Below are 20,055 nucleotides of genomic sequence, written 5' to 3'. Positions count from 1 at the left end.
AGAGGGCAGAGAATGGCTCTGGGTCTCCATAGTCTTAGGTTTTCTCCTGAGCCAGCCAGGGCAGCTGAAAGCAATCATGACTGAGAGAGGTTAGGACAGTGAAGACGATCTCAGAGGAGCACGGGCTCACAAGGACAGCCCCTCGTGGAGACAGTCAGGACCGTGACACGGGCACTATCTGACCAATTCTGCTGGGGGCGATGGACCAAGGATTAAGCAGAGGATGCTGCCATGAGGAGAAAGGGGAAGAACCAAAGGAGTAGGGGAAAATAAGATAGACAATAACGGTTTCAAGAAATGCAGAGCAAAGATCCCAAAAGCAAAGTCCCACAGGATGGAGGGTCAGTCTCAGACTGTGGATCCTACTTAAGTACCTCCTGCTGGATTTTGCCCAGCTCCATTTCCAAACTATTTTGGATTGGTGACTTTTTTCTCCCTTCCATGTTCCTTCTTTTTGAACTAGAATCACTGTAATTGTTATTCTGTGCCTGTCCCGCCATTCCACATTAGGAGCAGATAAGCAGTTTGTTCAGTTTCACAGGTCGACAGAGGTAAGGCAATTATGTCAATAATCTGTACTTAATGGACACCCTCAGAAGCCTCATTGACACCTGGTGTGGATGTTTTAGATCAGATTTTAAACTTTGGATCTGATGTGGCCTAGGTGACATTTTTCATGTTGAACTAATGCTTTAATGACATGAAATTTGGAAACTTTAGAGGAGAGGATGAATGTATTTTGCAGATGGGGGAATGTGAGTGTCCAACTGTGGTAGATGGAATTTCTGAAATGGTCCCCAAACATGCCATATCCTTGTCTCTGAAGCCTGTTAAGGTGATGAGACACCACTCCTGTGATTATGTTTTTATGTGACAGTTACATGACCTGAAGATGATGAGGTTACCTGCATGAAGTGTATTGAATCACATCACTCCATACATGACAGAGCTTTCTGTGGCTGGTTGGAGAAGATGAAGTCAGAGAAGGAAGGAGCTTGAGAAGGACTCCATGAGTTGTGATTGGCTGAAAGATAGAAAAGACAGGTAAAGAGGAAAGCAGGTGGCATCTGAAGTCAGAGTATCTCCTGGCTGACAGCCAGCACAGAAAAAGGGCCCTCAGTCCCCCACAAACAAGAATAGAAACATTTTCCAATATCTGCAGTGAACTTGGAATAAAAGCTTGAGCTCTAGAGAAAAAGCATAGCTAGCCCATTTCTGGATTTTAGCCTCACATAACCCTGATCAGAAAACCCAGGAAGGAAGGAAAAGAAGGAAAGAAGGGAGGGATAGGGGAACAGATAAACTTACATGAAGATGAGGAGATCCAAGGAAACTTACACCACCGATATGTTCAATTAACAGGAACACGCTAACTAGTTATTAGAGAGACACACTACTATAAATCCATATACTGTTTCCATGGCAGACAATCATTCCTGCTTCTCTGAAACACTTTCTGTCTCCGCCTTGCTATTGTTAGAGACACTGAGTCTTCCCTTTGGACAAGTTCTGGCACCCACAGGAATGAGATGAGACAGTGAACCCCAGAACACCAGGCCACAATGTTCCCTGCTGCTCCTTGTCCACTCCAGAAGCTGCCCAGCTGCAGGGGAATATGAGCCTCAGCTCCTGGGTCTGACATCATCCCTTTGCCTTTCTCACTGGGCTTCTCTCCTTGCACTGGCTCCCACTCCCCCAGGAACTGGCAGGTGACCACGTGAAAAGAACACAAACAGGCCACGCCCTTTTCTTTCTCCTCTCAATGCCTGCAGTGGTGGGTTCCATGGGGTAGTGATCTGACATTTACTCATTATGGTGCCCCTAGCCCAGAGCAGGGCCTGGCACCTAATGGCCACCATGTGAATGCTCAGTGAAAGAAGGTGACCACCACAAGGTCATGAGGAACCAAGAATTCTACTGTGGCCCATCAATTTTAAGTCCTACATAATTCTAGAATGGGAAATGTGAAAGGCCTTCAAAAGTGGCCACTCTCTGAAACCATTATACTGGCAGCTGAGCCATGTTTCCCCATCCTGGACACATCTAGAGGGCACCGCCTAAATCCAGACACATCTCCCCACACAGGACAGTTCAGGAGCCTTAGCCTGGGAAATGTGGTGGACAAGGATGGGGGAATCATGAAAGTTGAAGAGGTAAAAGCAGGTGAAAGGGAACAGCAAGGTGGAAACAGAGAGAGAGATGGGGATGGAGACTGGGGGATGAGAGGGGAAGAGAGAGGAGAGGGACGCAGATCCAGCCACTGAGGAAAAGGCCTGAAGAGAACACTGTCCTCTCCTGAAGTCAAATAACTTCCACCTGACCACGCACTGCAGCTCGTGGGTGGCACATGTGGGTCATGCTGCAATGTTTAGGGCCTATGGAATCTTCCCTTCTCATCTGAATCATAATGGAGAGAGGACTCTCTGACCCCAACCAGCTGGCAGTGCCTCGTGATTTTTACCTGTTAGATCTGGCAGCTCTTCATGTCAGCCCACACCGCATGAGGCTGCTCTTGGTGAACCGAATGGGGAAGATTCTACATCAGTGCCTCGGAGAGTCCACTGGAAGCCCTGGACAGCAGGAGTCAGTGGTGCCCCAGCATGGAGGCCGAGAGCACACAGCACTGAAGCTCCAGACACCCTCAGGAGGACAGTAAAGGACAATGTGCTGGTGAGAGCCTGGGTCAGCAGGAACCTCCACCTGGGTCTGAACATGATTGGCCTTCATACGAGCTATGACATAAAAGAGAGAAATCAAGGTTAACATTAAGATTTGGGGCTTGGGGAACTTGAAGGATGGAACTGCCATTTGTTGAGACTGGGAAGACTGAGAAAGGAGCAGATTGAAAGGCGGTGAGGAACTAGAATTGGCTGGGTTTCTGTCATATGCAATCAACAGTCTTGACCAGCCTGGGCAACATAGTAAGACCCTGTCTCTGAAAATAAAAAGTTAGCCAAGCATGGTGGTGCACATGTGCAATCTCAGCTACTCAGGAGGCTGAAGCAGGGAGATTCCTGAGTAGCCAGAGAAGTTTTCACAAAATAAGTAATATTTGGGGCAGATCTTAGTGAACAGGAATTCCATTCTTTCCGTTAGGAAATTAAGAGAGTGTGGGTGTGGTTAGTTAATGATGATTGAACTATCTTTGGAATCTCATCTACTGGTCTATCTGGTCTATTTATATATGTATATTCTATCTGCAGTCTCACTGAGCTTTGCTAGTTTATGTTGCAGTAACAAAAGCCCCAAAATCTTAGCAGCTACACATACAAAGGTCTATTTTCATTGACATTTCCTTTTGTGGCAGGTTAACTGTGACTCTATTCTATACAAGCTATTTTATTTGTTAGACAGTGAAAGCTGTGATACTTAGAGAATTGTTGAATGTGGTTCATTCATTCATTTAACAACTATTTATTGAATATCTGTTTCATACCAGGCAAGGTCAGGCACTGAGAATACAGTAGTAAATAAGAAACAAGATCTCTAATTTCCACAAGCTTATTTTGAAAATGAGATTAAACACTTACAAAATAATCATAACAATATTACATTCATAAATAATAAATATTTTAAATTAGAAAAATATAAAATTATTAAAACTAAAATGGCCAGGAGTGATGGCTCACACCTGTAATATCAACACTTTGGGATGCCAAGGTGGGAGGATCATTTGAGCCCAGGAGTTTGAAAACAGTCTGGGCACCACAGGAAGACCCTGTATACAAAAAATAAAAACTGAGCCTGGCATGGTGGTGCATGCCAGCAGCTACTAAGAAGGCTGAGGTAGGAGGACTGCTAGAGCCTGAGAGGTCAAAACGGCAATGAGTCATGATCATACCACTGCACCACTGCACTCCAGCATGGGTGACAGAGCGAAACCTTGTCTCAAGAAAGCAAAAAGAAGAAGATATGTTCAAACTATATGCAGGAGAAAAAAGAAGAAGGAAGAAAGAAGAAAAGAGGAAGAAGAAGAAGAAGAAAGAAGAAGAAGAAGAAGAAGGAGGAGGAGGAGGAGGAGAAGGAGGAGAAGGAGGAGAAGGAGGAGAAGGAGGAGAAGGAGGAGAAGGAGGAGAAGGAGAAGGAGAAGGAGAAGGAGAAGGAGAAGGAGAAGGAGAAGGAGAAGAAGAAGAAGAAGAAGAAGGAAGAAGAAGAAGAAGAAGAAGAAGAAGAAGAAGAAGAAGAAGAAGAAGAAGAAGAAGAAGAAAAAGAAGAAGAAGAAGAAGAAAGAGGGAAGAAAGAAGAAGAAGAAGAAAAAAAAGAAACAATTTCATTGCTGTAGTCCTGAAACTACTATGTAGAATACTATTGTCTACATTACATCACGTCAGTCCTTTAATGGCTTAACAATTAGATATGATCCATAAAATTTTCCTGGTAATTAGGTATACTTAAGAACAATTAAGTATAGAGTTACTGCCTTGACAGGAAGATGGTAAAATTTTTTAAAAGACAAATAAATAAATAAAATAATAAAACCTGTAGCTCTGTGAGTCTCAAATAACATCTAATTGAATCAGTGAACATCTAGCAATCATTCTGAACACATAATTCTCTTAATACATGTTGCCTAAACTCCCAACAGATCTGACTTACCAACACCTGTATGTAGCCAAAAATTGACAATCATTTATAAATTATCACCTATGACTCCATCTTCTCTACCCACTTAAAAACATTTTACATCTTTATTTATGATTTTTTGTACAGATGGGATCTCACTATGCTGCTCAGGTTGGTCCAGAAACAGACCCACACTGATTTCATAAATCAGATGATCATACAGCCATCTGATTTATGAAAAAAAGTGCCACACAGTCCAGAAGGACAAGGATGTTCCGTTCAATATATGGTGCTACATTAAACAGTCACATCCATGTATTTTTAGTAGAGATGGCTATTTTTTAGTAGAGTAAAAAGTGAATCATGGCTGGGTGGGGTGGCTCACACCTGTAATCCCAGCACTGTGGGAGGCTGAAGTGGGCAGACTACTTGAGCCCAAGAGTTTGAGACTAACCTGGGAAAATGTTGAATGCCCATCTCTACAAAAAAACAAAACAAAACAAAACAAAAAAACAAAACAAAACAAAAAAACACAAAAATTAGCCAGGCATGGTAGCACATGCCTATGGTCTCAGGTACTCAAGAGGCTAAGGTGGGAGGATTGCTTGATCCAGGAGGTGAAAGTTGCAGTGAGCTGAGATTATGCCACCACACTCTAGCCTGGGAAATAGAGTGAAAGTCTGTCTGAAAAAAAAAAAAAAAAAGCATAAACTAAAATAAAATTGCTATGAGGTTAACACAGAAAAACGTGTTCATATTCTTAGGTTAGGCATTGATTAACAGGACACAAAAAGCAGTCACCATAAAGGAAAAGATTGATCAAGTATAATTTCATTAAAATTAAGAAACTCAGGCTGGGTACACTGGCTCATGCCTGTAATCCCTACACTTTGGGAGGCCAAGGAAGGTGTATCACTTGATACCAGGAATTCCAGACCAGCCTATGTAACATGTTAAAACCCCATCTCTACTAAAAATACAAAAAGAGCTGAGCATAATGGTGCTCCCCTGCAGATCCCAGCTACTTGGGGGCTCAGGCAGGAGGATCCCCAGAGCCTTGGGAGGTCGAGATTGCAATGAGCTGTAATTGTGCCATTGCACTCCAGCCTGGACAACAGAGTGAGATCCTGTCTAAAAAAGAAAAAAAAAAAATAGAGAATCTCCATTCATTTAAAAACACCATTAAAAGAGTGAAAAGGCAAGCTACAGTTTGAAAAAAGAGAAATGCAATACGTATATATCCTAGAAAGGACACATAACCAGAATAAAGTGTTACAAATCAACAGAAAAACAAGCATATCCTGAAAACAGGATACAGAGATTTAACAGGCACTTCACAAAGGAGGACGTATAAATGGCAGTAAAAAATACTCAACCTCAATACCAGGAAAAGGCAAAATGAAACCACACTGATACATTACTGTACCTCTACTCCAATGGCAAAATAACTTCGAAGTGACAAGCATCAGCAAGGATGTGGGATAAGCAGAATATTCCCTGATAAGTTTTACAACCACTTTGGGAAAATGTTCAACAATATCTGATACGTCTAAAACCAACAATGTGACTCTTACATATATACCCCAATCTAGCAATGTTCTATTTCTTCATCTGTGGTGAATTATACTTAGTATAAATTTATTACCTGTACTTTTTTTTTTTTTTTTTAGGTTCTCCCTCTGCCATCCAGGTCTGCGTGCACTGGCAAGATCACTGCTCACTGTAATCTCAGCCTCCCAGGCTCTGATAGATCCTCCCATCTCAGCCTCCCAGGTAGCTAGGGACACACCACCACAGACAGCTAATTTCTGTATTTTCAGTAGAGATGGGGTTTTGCCATGTTGCCCAGGCTGGTCTGGAACTCCTGGGCTCCAGTGGTCTGCCCACCTTGGCCTTCCAAAGCGCTGGGATTACACGTGTGATCCACTGCCCCCCGACCACCTGCACATTTCAAATTGTCAACTTCTTCCACAGACTTCTGTAACTTTTCAAAGACTTCTTTGACACAAAGTTCTCAGAAATCTTAAAGCTAGCATTTTAGAATAGAAAACCGAGCTGCTGGTTCACAGGTGAAATTTTACCAATAAAATTTAACAACAAAAGAAAGCTACTAACGCGTGTCAGCTCAGAACAAAGCTTTAAAACGACCAGCAGATCACTTTAACGTCCTCGAGCACTGGGAGTCATTCCTTCGGGTGAACAACACTGTACCCCAAAGAAATGATACCACTTCAAGAAAAGACTTCCTGTGGAAAGCAGCTTTACCAGCAAAAAAAAAAAAGGAAAGCGAGGACACCGCTCCAAAAGTCTTGCTGCGCTTCCGTGAAAGGACGCCCGGTGAGATCATCTGAGAAGCCCCAAAGACCCGCTCCCGCCAGCGGGATTCTTCCCGGCGCCCCGAGAGGAGGGCTGCGGCGGCCGCGGGGAGAGGAACCCGGCGCTGGGACTCCAGCCCGGCGGCCGCCCCGGCCGGCTCGCCCAGCAAACGCTGCGGAGGCCCCTGCGCGCGTCAACCCAGCTGCGCGCCGGGGTCCCGAACTCCCCGCCCGCGGCCTGGCGCGGCGCCCTCACCTCACAAACGCTGGTGGACTTCCCGGCAAACCTCCACTTCCCACAGGCATGGCGGCCGCCACGCCCCGCGCCTCCGCCCTCCGCAGCCCGCCCGCCTGTCCTGCGTTTCCAGAAGCGCCGCACTCACTGAGCGGCTCCCAGCGGCGGCGCCACCCTCCCCTCCCCTCCCCTCCCCTCCCGATCCCTCCCCTCCCCTCCCCTGCCCTTCCCCGCCTCAGCCCCTCCCCCGCCACCGCCCCCACCGCGCTCCGCCCCTCCCCTCCCCGCACCGCCCCACCGTTCCCCTCCCCAGCCCCTCCCCCGCCAGCACCCCCACCCCGCCCCTCCCCTCCCCTCCCCTGCCCTCCCCTCCCCCCCAGCCCCTCCCCCGCCACCGCCCCCACCGCGCTCCTCCCCTCCCCGCCCCTCCCCTCCCCTGCCCTTCCCCTCCACAGCCCCTCCCCTCCCCCGCCCCCGCCCCAGCCCCTCCCCCGCCACCGCCCCCCCCCCGCCACCGCCCCCACTGCGCTCCTCCCCGCCCCTCCCCTGCCCTTCCCCACCCTCCTCTCCCCTGCCCTTCCCCTCCCCAGCCCCTCCCCCGCCCCCGCCCCCACCCCGCCCCTCCCCTCCCCCGCCACGCCCCGCCCTTCCCCTCCCCTCCCCTCCGGCACCGCCGCTGTCTCAGCCACCGCCCACCGCCCCCCTGCGGCCGCTTGGTCCTCCGCTCCGGCCCCGCCTCCGAGAGCCCCAGGCGCAGGCGCAGCGGGGCCTTAAAGGGGCCGCCACCTCCAAGGCACAGCCGGGTTAGGGCAGAGTGGGCGGCAGCTGGAGCCGAGTCCCAGGAACAGCTGCGCTCCCAGAACGGGAGAGATCCACTCGAAGGTTGTGGGTTCCAATAGAGCAGAAGATGAAGAACAGAGGAATTAAAAGTGAGAATCCCTCCTCAGAGGGTGCCTGGGCCGTGTTCCTTGGCAGTTCGGGGGTATTTGCAGTATTGATCTGAAATGCTGCAGCTCCACGGGACGGGACGTGCTTTCGGATGCCGTCCTTGTCTTCTGCCTTAGACGCGCCCTCGGGGGCAGCCTCGGTTTCCGGTCCCCGTCCATTGGCCACCTGCCCTGTCATTGCTTTGAGGGAAGAGGAAACAATTTTCAACATTGAAACTTGCCAGGGTGTCTAAGAACCTGTCTGTAGATGAGCTGCCTAAAGATCACCCGGGAAGACTTTTTTAAGGCAGATTTTCTGTTGCAAGAATTTATAATTCTCTAAATCTACGTTAAGGCCCGGAAAGAATCAAGAAAGCCTAAGGAATCTGCACATATTAAGAGTTTTTCCAAGGTTCCCAGAGAGAAGGAGCGGGCGCATGGGGAGCAGAGGCCGTGGCAGGCAGCGGAGGCACCAGGAGCCGCCGAGTGACCTCGCCGCCCCTCCGGTCCGCTCCCCACCCACAGGCCCATGACCCGCGCCTGTGGCCTCTGCGCACCCAGACTCCGTGCATCCAGACTCCAGCTCCCCAGACTCCGTGCCCTGCAGCACCCACCAGTTCTCCTCCGTGGCAGTCTCACCGAGTGGCACCTCCTGCCCACTGCCCTGGCCACAGCCCCTGCGCCCACGGCAGCAACCCAGGTGACCATGATAGTGGTGGAGGACGCTGGTGAGTGGAAGACAGGGCAGCCCGGCCACCGGGCGTACTTTCTTGCCTTGCTGATTGTCTATTTTTATAAGATTGTCTACTTTTCTAAGAGCTTTGTAAACAAAGAAACTTTTTAAAAAGGATGACTCTAATTTATATTTAATCTAAAGAAGAAGGACGTCAGGCAACTTGGGGGTTTGGGTTTTGGCTTCGTTTCTAAGTCTTCTCTTCGTTGACTTTGGGGCTCAGGTGCCCCAGATGCTTCGGGCTCCTGAGGACCTTCTGGGCCCTCACATTCATGAGGCAGCCACCTGGCGAGTCTGACAGGGCTGTCAGCGAGGCGCTGCTCCCACCTTTCTCCACGTTGGCGTCTGGCCGGGCGGGAAGGGAGAGGACACTGTGTTAAGCAGGTGCTCCAAATAACCCGATTAGCCGCTGGCAGGAGGAGCTCTCCCACATGAAGGACTTCCCCCAGTGCTTCCTGGCCACGCCGGGACCTAGTGGTGGCGACCGTGGCCACAGACCTGCCGGAGCCACTGCAGCTTGCAGCCGTAGCAACCTGGCCCCCCTGCCCCGGAGAGAGACCGAGGAGCCTAATGATCTCCTGTACCTGGGCCTTGTCCTCTCCAATTCGCTGTCCATCAGCAGTCGGTGGCCGCCACTGTACCCTTGTCAGCATCCGCGTCTTCCTCGTCGTTCCCGTCGAGCAGCGGCCCTGCCAGCGCACCCTCCACCTGCAGCTTCGGCTGTCCGATGCCGGCGGGGCGACCCAGGCGTGGGGACCCCACGGGCGGAGGCCTCCTCTATGGCAGAAAGTCCGCTCCCCCTCCGACGGCTTCCTTCGACCTGGAGGACATCCACAACATGAGCCCCTCTGGCGGCTCTGCGGCGGACCTGCTGCAGCCGCAGTTGGAGCCGGGGTCCACTCCACCGCTGCAGCTGCAGCTGCCAGCTGTTGGGGTGACTGGCAAGTTCGTGCTGAAGGCGTCACTGAGCGCCCCCGGGCAGCGAGTACACAGCCAGTTGTCATCAGCGGCAGCGAAGACGGCCCTGACGGCAGCCACCTGGTGGTGGTGGTGGCGGCCCCCACAACGGCGGCCCGCAGCGCCCGTACCCCCAGATCAAGCAGGAGGAGCCTCCTCGTGCACCCACTCAGGCGCTGGACCCCTCCCAGCCATGGCCACGGCGGGCTGCACACGACGTCCCCCTGGGCGGCAGCCCCCGACCCCTGGGACCTGAGGAACTGCTGAGCAGCAGGGACTGTCACCCTCCCTGCCAGTTCCCCGGCTTCCATCCCCACCCAGGGCCCGATTACCCATCCTTCCTGCCTGACCAGACTCAGCCGCAAGTCCGCCGCTCCATGACCAAGAGCTCAAGCCGCCGGGTTCCTGCCTGCCGAGGAGCCCAGGCCAAACAGGGGAAGACGATCGTGTCCCAGAAAAGCACGGCCACCCACACAAAGAGTTCCCATCCCAAGGCACACCTGCGAGCCCACACAGGTGAGAAACCTTACCACGGTGACTGCCAGGGCTGTGGATGGAAATTCGTCTGCTCAGATGAACTGACCAGGCACTACGGTAAACACACTGGGCAACGCCCGTTCCGGTGCCAGAAATGCCACCGAGCATTTTCCAGGTCAGACCACCTCGCCCTGCACATGAAGAGGCATTTTAAATCCCAGACAGTGGATATGACCCACACTGCCAAGGGAGAATTCAGGTTTTTGTTTGTTTCTTTACCTTTTCACCTGGTCTTCCCGATGAGGGGCGGAGCCCAGCCAGAAAGCACTGCATTCATGGTCAGGTTCCCAGCTGAGTCAACTTGTGAGTGGATAATCAGGAAAAACGAGGAATCCAAAAGACAAAAATCAAAGAATCGATGGCGTCTGTGACTGGATCTTCTATCATTCCAATTCTAAATCCAACTTGAATATTCCTGGACTTACAAAATGCAAGGGGGTGATTACCCCCTTTCTCTAAGCAAAGTGTAAAAAGGAATCAAGCCCCTTCTTCCGGGCCAAGAGAATTTTGAGCGTTAGCTGTCTCTTGGTCACTGGCAACAAAGAACTCCTGATTCTATCTCAGAGTGTGGCACTTTCCTTACAACTCGCTTGGTTACAACATTAGCAGTGTGAAAACAGACTAACGCCTGCACACGTAGGTCTAAGTTAAATGAAAATTGACGGAAGAAGCAATGTCACGTGAACAGTAAGCATAAGGGGGTTGAAAGCATTATATTGCTACCGGTTATATTACTACCAGTAAAGAAGAGATTTTCAAATGAAATGTATTACCAGAGATTAAAAAAAAGAGAGAGAGAGACATTTCACAATAACAAAAGCATCAATCCAACAAAAAGACATGCAATCAGAAATCCGCCCAATAGCTTAACTTCAGAGTTCACAAAAAAATGGATAAAATTACAGAGAGAAATGGAGAATTCTATGAGCATGATTAGATATGTTAAAACTTTAGCAATAAATTTAAAAACTATAGAAAATTCCAACAAAGAACTAGAAAAACAAAAACATTAACCACACAGACTTTATGTATATAAATACACATGAACATCAGTGAAAAAATATATATTGTCTCAAGTGTGAATTATACATTTACCAAGAGAAACTATATCTCAGACCATCAAACAATACATTTGAAAATATTGAAATCATACAAGACGTATTTTCAGACCATATGAAAACGCATTAGAACTTGGTAGCAATAAGGTGATCCTGTGGACTGAATGTTTTGGTCATTCCCTAAGTTCATATATTGAAACCTAATCCCTAATGTGATGCTGTTTGGAGGTGGAGCCTTTAAGAGGTGATTAAGTCATGAGGGCAGATCCCTTATTAATTAGGTTACTGTTCTTATAAAAGGGACTTCATTCAGGTCCTTTGCCCCTTCCACCATGTAAGAACACTGAGAAAAGACACCATTTGTGAATCTGGAAACACCTGAATCACACACTCATTCCGCTATTGTCTTGACCTTGGACTTCCCTGGCTCTGGAATTGTGAGAAATAGATTTCTTTTGTTTCTAATCCACACAGACTATGGTATTCTGTTACAACAGCCAAAATGGACTAAGATACATGATTGTAAAAATACCAAGTATTTAGAAATTAAACATCGAAACTCTAAATGACAATTTTGTCAAAGTAGAAATCACAAGAGAAATTAGGAAATCCTCTAAACTGAAGGATATTAAAGTAAAATAAATCAGAATCTATGGGGTGCAGCTGAAATAATAGAGAAAAAAATGACATTTTTAAGTACCTCTATTAGAAAAGAAGAAGATGTCAAATTACTAACTTAGCTTCTGCCATAAGAAATGAAAAGGAACATGCAGAGGAAGGAAATAATAATGAAACTGAAGTCAATTACTTAGAAAGATAAATAAAATTAACAAATCCTAAACTTGCTTGTACGGGAAAATAATCAGTAAATTTTATAAAACCCTAACTAGATTGATCAAGACAAAAAGATACAAATTAACAATAACAGGAATAAAAGAACATCAGACCACTGTGACCTTCAGGTCAAGAAAAGGAATATTAATAATTTTATGCCAATAAGCTTGACATCCAAATGAACAATTTCCTTGAGAGAGAAAATTCATGAAAACTGATCTAAGAAGAAATAGAAAATGTGACCAGTCATATATAAATTGTAGAAATTGAATTTGTAATTGAAATCCTTCCCATAGAGAATACAGAAGGTCCAGAAGGCTTTGCTGATGAATTATATGAAACACCCAGTTGAAAATAGCGTCAATTTTACACACACCTTTTTAGAAATTAAAAGAGGCAACTCTTTTCAACTGGATTTATGAGGCCAACATTACTCAGATTAAAAAAAGAAAATGCAGACAACAAAATTAGAAGAAAAAAGAACCAAGAACAATTATTTCTCTTGAACGAAGACCAAAAATTCAGTGCAAGAAGTTAATAAATTCAAATACAAATTTTAAAAAAATGTGTCACTCCAGATTGGTTTATGGGGAAGTGTTTGATTCAAATAAACTGCAAATTAAATAACACAACTCAATTAATACAATAAAAAACAGGCCGGGTGCAGAGGCTCACTCCTGTAATCCCAGCATTTTGAGAGGCCAAGGTGGGTGGGTCACTTGAGGTCAGGAGTTCCAGACCAGCCTGGCCAACATGGCGAAATCCTCTCTCTACTAAAAATACAAAATTAGTCGGGCATGGTGGTGGAAGCCTGCAATCCCATGTACTCAGGAGGTTGAGGCAGGAGATCTTTTGAACCCAGGAGGCAGAGGTTGCGGTGAGCCAACATCACGTCATTGCATTCTACCTGGGCAACCAGAGCAAAGCTCTGTCTCAAAATAAAAATTAGCAAAGTAATACCATGTTCAGGCATCAATTTTTTAATAGTGTGTATAATTTCTACACTAAAGTCTACAAGCACTACCGACAGAAAGTAAAGAAGATCAAAATTAGCAGAGAAATTGCGTATTCAAGAAGTGGAATATCCAGTGTTATTACTTCTCCAAGACTGAGCTATTAAATTAAGTGCATTTTCAATTAAGACACCAGTGAGCTTTAAAGGAAATGTTAAAAGAAATTGGCAAGCTGAAGCTACCATTTCTATGAAAATATAAAAAGTTCGAATAGCTGAAATAATTTTAAAAAGAAGGAATTTGGAGGATGCATATTGAGTAATTTCAAGATTTACTATAAACCTCTAGTAATAAAAAGCAGTGCGACATTGTTATAAAATAGGCTTAAATCAATGGAATAGAATAAAAAGCCCATGAATAGACCCACACAGACGCGGCCGATCCCAACCGTGACATGGGGTAGGGGCGCCCTCTTGTGTTCAGACGCCTTTCCTGCTGCCGGGAGCCCAGGGAGACCCAGGGGAGGTCTCGGCTGAGCAGGTGAGGATGGAGCTAAGGGCCACCGTTCTCAGCCCTGTGGCCACAGGGGGGCGTCGCCGCGCAGCTGTCAGATTCTTCTTTTAAAAAATTATCCATGTTTCTGATTATATATAGTATATAATAAGATAACAAATTCAGGAACCATGGGAAAGTCACGTATAAAACCTTAATAGGAAGTAAAATACAGATTACAACACACTACCATTTGATTTTTATGCAAATGCTTTATTATTCCAATATTTTTACTCACTTGCTAAATAAAGCACACAAGTCAATATGCTCAATAATTCTGTGAGTTTAAATCTTTAAAAAATGCAATGTTAGCGAAAAACCAAAACTGCTTAGTAAGGTATGTATGGCCTTGTTTATTACCTATCATAGACGTCAAGGTGCTCATAGTCAATAGCTATTTAAACTTTACACAATATTATTTTTGGCCCGATATTGATATGTTAAATGAATGTATCAGAGAATCTTATATTTATGGCATCAGGTTATATTATGTTTATGGCATCAGGCTATACAGATCTATTCAAAACCATTTTTGTCAAAGTTTAAACACTGGAACAAAAGTCAAATTGTTTCCAAGTGAGACGCAAAATGACTCTTGCTAATAGTACAGATTTTGTTCCATGGGTAATAATAAAATTTATTTGTATTTTAGATTCAGGGAGCACATGGCAGGCTTGTTAGCTGGGTACACTGCACTGCTGAGGTGTGGGGCACAGATGATCCATTGCCCAGGTAGTGAGCAGAGCACCCGGTAGGCAGTTTTCAGCTCTCACTCCCACCCTCCCTTCCCAGTGTCTATTGTTCACTTGTGTCCTTGGGTATTACTGTGTTCACGTTTTTTTTTCTTTACATGAAACCATTGAAAGCAAAAGACTGTCATGCTTATAGGTTACTTTGTACATTTATCATTCTATTAATACATGTCTTAAGTAATTAAGTAGCATATTAAGGCCATAAACCAAGTCATTATCTCATACCAAAGGACTATTGTTATTCAATCATCTAGCAAATTCATTTTAATGGGTTACGTTACAGGGTTGAGGTCAGCCTACAGATACAAAATAGGTTAATTAAATTTTTTTATATCAGCTTTTAATTTTTTCATTGGAACAGGATTTGTGCGTGGGAATGCTAATGTAGCAGGCTTCAACAAATTTACAGTTTATCAAAATCAAGTTCTTAAAGAATACGATAGCATATACTTTAACTCTTATAGTACAAACCCTCATATTAATTGATGGTCACAGAAAAATACTGTAACAATGTAAAGTTTTAAAATACATCAATGATGCAAGTTTCAAACAAAACGTAGCAACCAAAATACTTAATTGTCCTTTCACCAAGCTTTTACAAACACAGTCTTCACTGTCTGAGCAAATCCATTTTAGTTTCTTCATTGTGCCTTTTAACATGACATTTGTCAGGTTGTTGAATTTATACTGCAGCAGTACTTTAGATGTTACCCTCTCGAAATTTCCTCACTCCAGAGCTCAAATTCTTGTCTTCTTCCCAAAGCCACATCTGTCTTTTTCTAGCTCAGTGCTTTTCAGGAGTCACCAGCTGACCCTTTGAAACAGGGATCGTACTTTCACTGGCTCTTCTGCTTTCTATTTTCTTTCTTGCACTTTGAAGAGTTCCTACTCTTCTTTCTTTCTTATTAAGGTCTTGTTGTTGGGTTCCATGTTTCAACTTAGATAAGCAAAGATTCTTGTGAGACCTTTTCCTTGTATCCAAATTAGCTTCGGTTTCCATTTCAGCATCATTACCATTGGGTTTCTCTTGAGAAGTTATTGTTCTTGCTCTTTTACTTTCTATGCTTTTGCGGCTGCCTTCATTAGAAAGGTGGATGATTTTTCACTTAGCACATAATTCACATAAGTCTTCATTTACTCCATGGAATGAAATGTATCTTTCTGAGAGATTATCATAAGCAATTTCCTTTTTAAAGACATATAAGAATTTGGATCACCGATTTTTTTTTTTTTTTTTTTTTTTGAGACGGAGTTTCGCTCTTGTTACCCAGGCTGGAGTGCAATGGCGCCATCTCGGCTCACCGCAACCTCCGCCTCCTGGGCTCAGGCAATTCTCCTGCCTCAGCCTCCTGAGTAGCTGGGATTACAGGCACGTGCCACCATGCCCAGCTAATTTTTTTTTTTTTTTTTTTTTTTTTTTTGTATTTTTAGTAGAGACGGGGTTTCACCATGTTGACCAGGATGGTCTCGATCTCTTGACCTCGTGATCCACCCGCCTCGGCCTCCCAAAGTGCTAGGATTACAGGCCTGAGCCACCGCGCCCAGCCCACCAAATATTCTTTCAAAGACTTCTGCTTCTTTAAAGTTGCCATTTTCCATACAAACAGCGATAGCCTGAATTTCGATTAAATTCTCTATTTCGTCGTGAAGTTTTCCACTGAACCCCAGATCATCAGGGCTGTCCCAAGGGTGTCATTCGTTCATCATTTTCAAACTGTGCATCCAGGTTTTTTCCTGCTGCAATTCGTATCAAAAACTGACCTATGTGTGCAGTTCTCAGTGGATAAGCGGTTGGACTGGGTGGTCCGTGAAGAACAGCCTCGGTGCTGCCGTGGGCGAGAGTCCTCGGAGCGGCTGAGAAAACAGAGCATCCAGCCGGCAGCCACGGCCTTGGCCTCGGCCACAAAGCCGGGTCCTTCCCCTGGGCGCCCCCAGCCGCGCCTGGCACCGAGCGGCTCCTCTCCGTGTCGCCCCGTTTCTGCCTGGCAGCTCCCCCATCCGCACGGCCGCGGGCCTCGCTCGGATTCTGCGGAGCAGCGGAGGGAGGAGCGGGGGTGGGTCAGGCAGAGACACGGAGCCGGGCTGGGCATCGGCGGGGTGAAGCGGCCTCTGGCAGCCGGGGACCCCACCCGCGGGAGGAGCGGGAAGCTCTGGAGCCGCCCCTGAGGTTTCTGTCTCCTCATCCCCTCTCCAGCCCTCCGGGCCCACCCTCCAGAAACCCGGAAAGAAGAAACGTTTTCTTCTGCTCCTTCTTCCTTTTCAGCGCCCCTGCTTCCTGTGACAGCAGTGACACGTGCGCAACTTCTTCCCGGGAAGGGCGCCCGAGGCGTGATCACGCGCTCATTTCTGGCAGAGGAACTGGGGTGTGGGGAGGGCGGAGAACATGGTGAAAAGTCCCTCTCGTGGGCAAGGCCCTCTCCAGTGACCGCCCAGTTTACCCAGGTGTGGCTGTGCGGTGGGGCCAGACCGAGGCCCGCCCAGGCATCACGGTTTATCCAGCACCCCAGGTGTCCATACCTCAGAGCCTCTGCACGGCCACTCCCCTGCCTGAAACTCGTCTCCAGGGCTCCCTTCCCCGCCCCCCGCCCCACGTTCTCCTCATGCCCACCGGAGCCTGTCTCTGCACTGCCCACTGGGCACCTCCCATCCCCCTCACCCCACCGTGCTTTGTTTTTGTTCGCAACCCTTTTACTAACATTTAAGAATTCTTTACTTATTTGTTTTGAGAGACAGGGTTGTGCTGTTACCCAGGCCGGAATGCGGTGGTGCAATCTTGGCTCACCATAGCCTCAAACTCCTGGGCTCAAGTGATCCTCCCACCTCAGCCTCCGAAGTAGCTGGGACTACAGGTGTGTGCCATCACACTCGGCTAGTTTCGTATTTACTTTTGGTACAAACGGAGTCTTGATATGTTTCCCAAACTGTTCTCAAACTTCTGGCCTCAAGTGGTCCTCCCGCTTCAGCCTCCCAAAGTGCTGGGATTACATACATTTGTGCCCAGCTATGAATGTATTTATTTTAATTGCTTCTACTCTTTCTGTCCTCTAGCATACATGCTTTATGAGGACAAGGACAGTGATTTTGATAGTTCACAGCTGCCTCGAACAGTGACTGTTACTTTAAATACACTTGTTGAGTGAATAAATGAATGAATGAATGCACACATAGACTCATACACCATTGCACACAGACAAAAAGATGTTGTCACACATATTGACACACATTCTTACTCAGACACTCTCGACACAATGACACATCCACACACAACTGACATTCTCATGCACATGCTCTTGAATGCTTTTAAAGGCCTGATATATTTTTTTTCTTCTCTCTCTCACTCTTTTTTTTTTTTTTTTGAAACATGATCTTGCTGTGTCACTGAGGCTAAATTGCAGTGGTATGATCACAGTTCACTGTAACTTGAACTCCCAGGCTGAAGCAATCCCCCCACTCAGCTTCCCAAGTAGCCAGAACCACAGGCACCTGCCACCAGGCTCATTAATTTTTTAGTGTATTGTAGAGATGGGGTCTCGCCATGTTGCCCAGGCTGCTTTCAAATACCTGGCCTAAAGTGGTCCTCCCAGCTCAGCCTCTAAAAACTCTGGGATTGGATATGAGTCACCTCAGCTAGTCTTGAAGTTTAATTTTCATTCAACATGATGTTGTGAACATTTCTCATGTGATTATGTAGTATTAGCTTTAATTTTTTTCTCCAAGTTATTTAAAAAATTTCAGAGTCCAAAAGTTGGAAAGAATACAATTGTCACCATAGATCTAATTATTTCCTTTGTGTATGTAATAAATTATATGTCCACGATTTTTGCTGAAACATTAGGCAATCACTTGCCAACAGCATGACCTTCATTTCTAAATACTTTGGTGGTCATCTCTTAAAAAATAACATGTTTCTGGTAACAATATTATGATTACACTGAAGAGAGTTACTACAATTCCCTAATATTATGGAATTTCAAAGTGATGTGAGATTGCCTTAACCACTTCCCGCGTGTCTTTCCTGTGGAGGTGAGCAGCGCTTGGGAGCTCCAGCCCTCTCCGAGCTTCTGTTCTCCCTGCAACTTCTCTCTCCAGCCCCTTGAGACCAACATTCAGGGAAACTGAAAAGTAGGAAAATTTTCTTCTACTCTCCATTGCTCAGTTTTTTTTGTTTTTGTTTTTTTTTTTTTTTTTAGGGTCCCATTTACTTAGTTTTCTTTTATTTGGGAAAAACACCTCCACGTCCACATAATATTCCAAGGTGCGGAGATATATATTGGCATTATGAAATCTGAGCACAGCTCCCCTGGGCCTTGGTCCCCTCAGCAGGGCAGAAGAGGGCTCCTGTGCTGGGATCCACGGGGGACCCAGAAGTGGCACCCCCTGAAGAAGGCATCAGGGTAGCCCTGAGACCTAGAATGAGCTCACTTCCTTTCCTTGGGGTCAAGAATCAATCCTCTAAGAAGCCCGCTGTGTCAGGAACTCCAAACTGTCATCAGGTGGTCAAGAAAGGTCCACACAGCACGGAGACCCAACCACTCCACCATCCTCACTTCCATGGACAGAGCCCAGGTGAGAGCCACCCCTTCTCCTCCTCCCCTGTCTCCCACAGCCTCAGCACCATCGTCTTCCTCAAGCCCACCACGACTGAGCTTATCATGCCCTCTCCCTGTTTGTGTCAGTCACGCTGGGTCCCCCACATACTCTGCACTTGAATCCACGAGGCTCTGCACACTCCTCTTCTGTCCACATCATCCTCCCTCCCCAACTCCACAAATCTTCCCACTGCACCCCCTGGAATTCTCAGTCCATGATCAGCAAAACCTCCACATTCTCTCTCAGGATGTCCCTGCACCTCGCAGCTCCAGCAGAAGCCTGGGTTTCCTGGAGGACACAGAACCTTGTGTCCTCCTTGAAAATTTGAAGTTTAAAACTATGGACTGCTTCACGAACTTGCATGTCACCCTTGTGTAGGGACCATGTCCTTGTGTGTTCCTTGAAAATTCTGGACGTTAGACATGGTCAGATGGATAGATTGCAAAACCTTTCTCTCACTTTGTAGCTTGTCTGTTCACTCCGATAATAGTTTCTTTTGCTGTGCAGGAGCACTTTTATTTAATTAGATCTCATTTGCTAATTTTGGCTTTTGTTGCAATTGCTTTTGACATTTCCTTCATGAAATTGTTGACTTTTCCTACGTCCTGAATGCTATTGCCTAGATTTTCTTCTAGAGTTTTTATAGTTTTGTGTTTTACAATTATGTCTTTAATCCATCGTAGTTAATTTTTGTCTAAGGTGTAAGGAAGGGGTCCAGTTTCAATTTTTTGCATATGGCTAGCCAGTTCTCCCAGCACCATTTATTAAATAAGAAACCTTTTCCCGGTTGCTTGTTTTGGTAAGTTGGTCAAAGATCACATAGTTGTAGATGTGTGGTCTTATTTCTGAGTTCTCTGTTCTGCTCCATTTGTCCATGTGTCTGTTTTTGTGCCAGCACCCTGCTGTTTTGGTTACTGGCCTTGTAGTACAATGTGAAGTCAAGTAGCATGATGCCTCCAGCTTTGTTCTCTTTGCTTAGGATCATCTTGGCTATACAAGCTCTCTTTTTAGTTCCATATGAATTTTAAAGTAGTTTCTTCTAATCCTGTG

General features: G+C 46.3%; 1 long non-coding RNA gene and 2 pseudogenes across 2 annotated transcripts in view; 1 reads left to right on the top strand and 2 right to left on the bottom strand.

Annotated features, from left to right (window-relative positions):
* LOC141582279 (uncharacterized) overlaps nucleotides 1–20,055 on the bottom strand; it is a 267,838-nt gene that overhangs the window by 31,137 nt on the left and 216,646 nt on the right. For both annotated transcript variants that reach the window (XR_012515106.1, XR_012515107.1), the window contains exon 7: nucleotides 2,462–2,732. This is a non-coding gene — a long non-coding RNA (uncharacterized LOC141582279). The remainder of the gene's footprint in view (nucleotides 1–2,461; nucleotides 2,733–20,055) is intronic.
* Nucleotides 8,566–11,390, top strand: LOC141582144 (Krueppel-like factor 4 pseudogene; annotated as a pseudogene).
* On the bottom strand, nucleotides 14,547–16,598 carry LOC141582300 (telomeric repeat-binding factor 1 pseudogene; annotated as a pseudogene).

Source organism: Saimiri boliviensis, chromosome 19, assembly GCF_048565385.1.
Source record: "Saimiri boliviensis isolate mSaiBol1 chromosome 19, mSaiBol1.pri, whole genome shotgun sequence".
Classification (NCBI taxonomy): Eukaryota; Metazoa; Chordata; class Mammalia; order Primates; family Cebidae; genus Saimiri; species Saimiri boliviensis.
The sequence above is the reverse complement of the archived record's forward strand: the minus strand, read 5'-3'. Positions and strand labels throughout refer to the sequence as shown.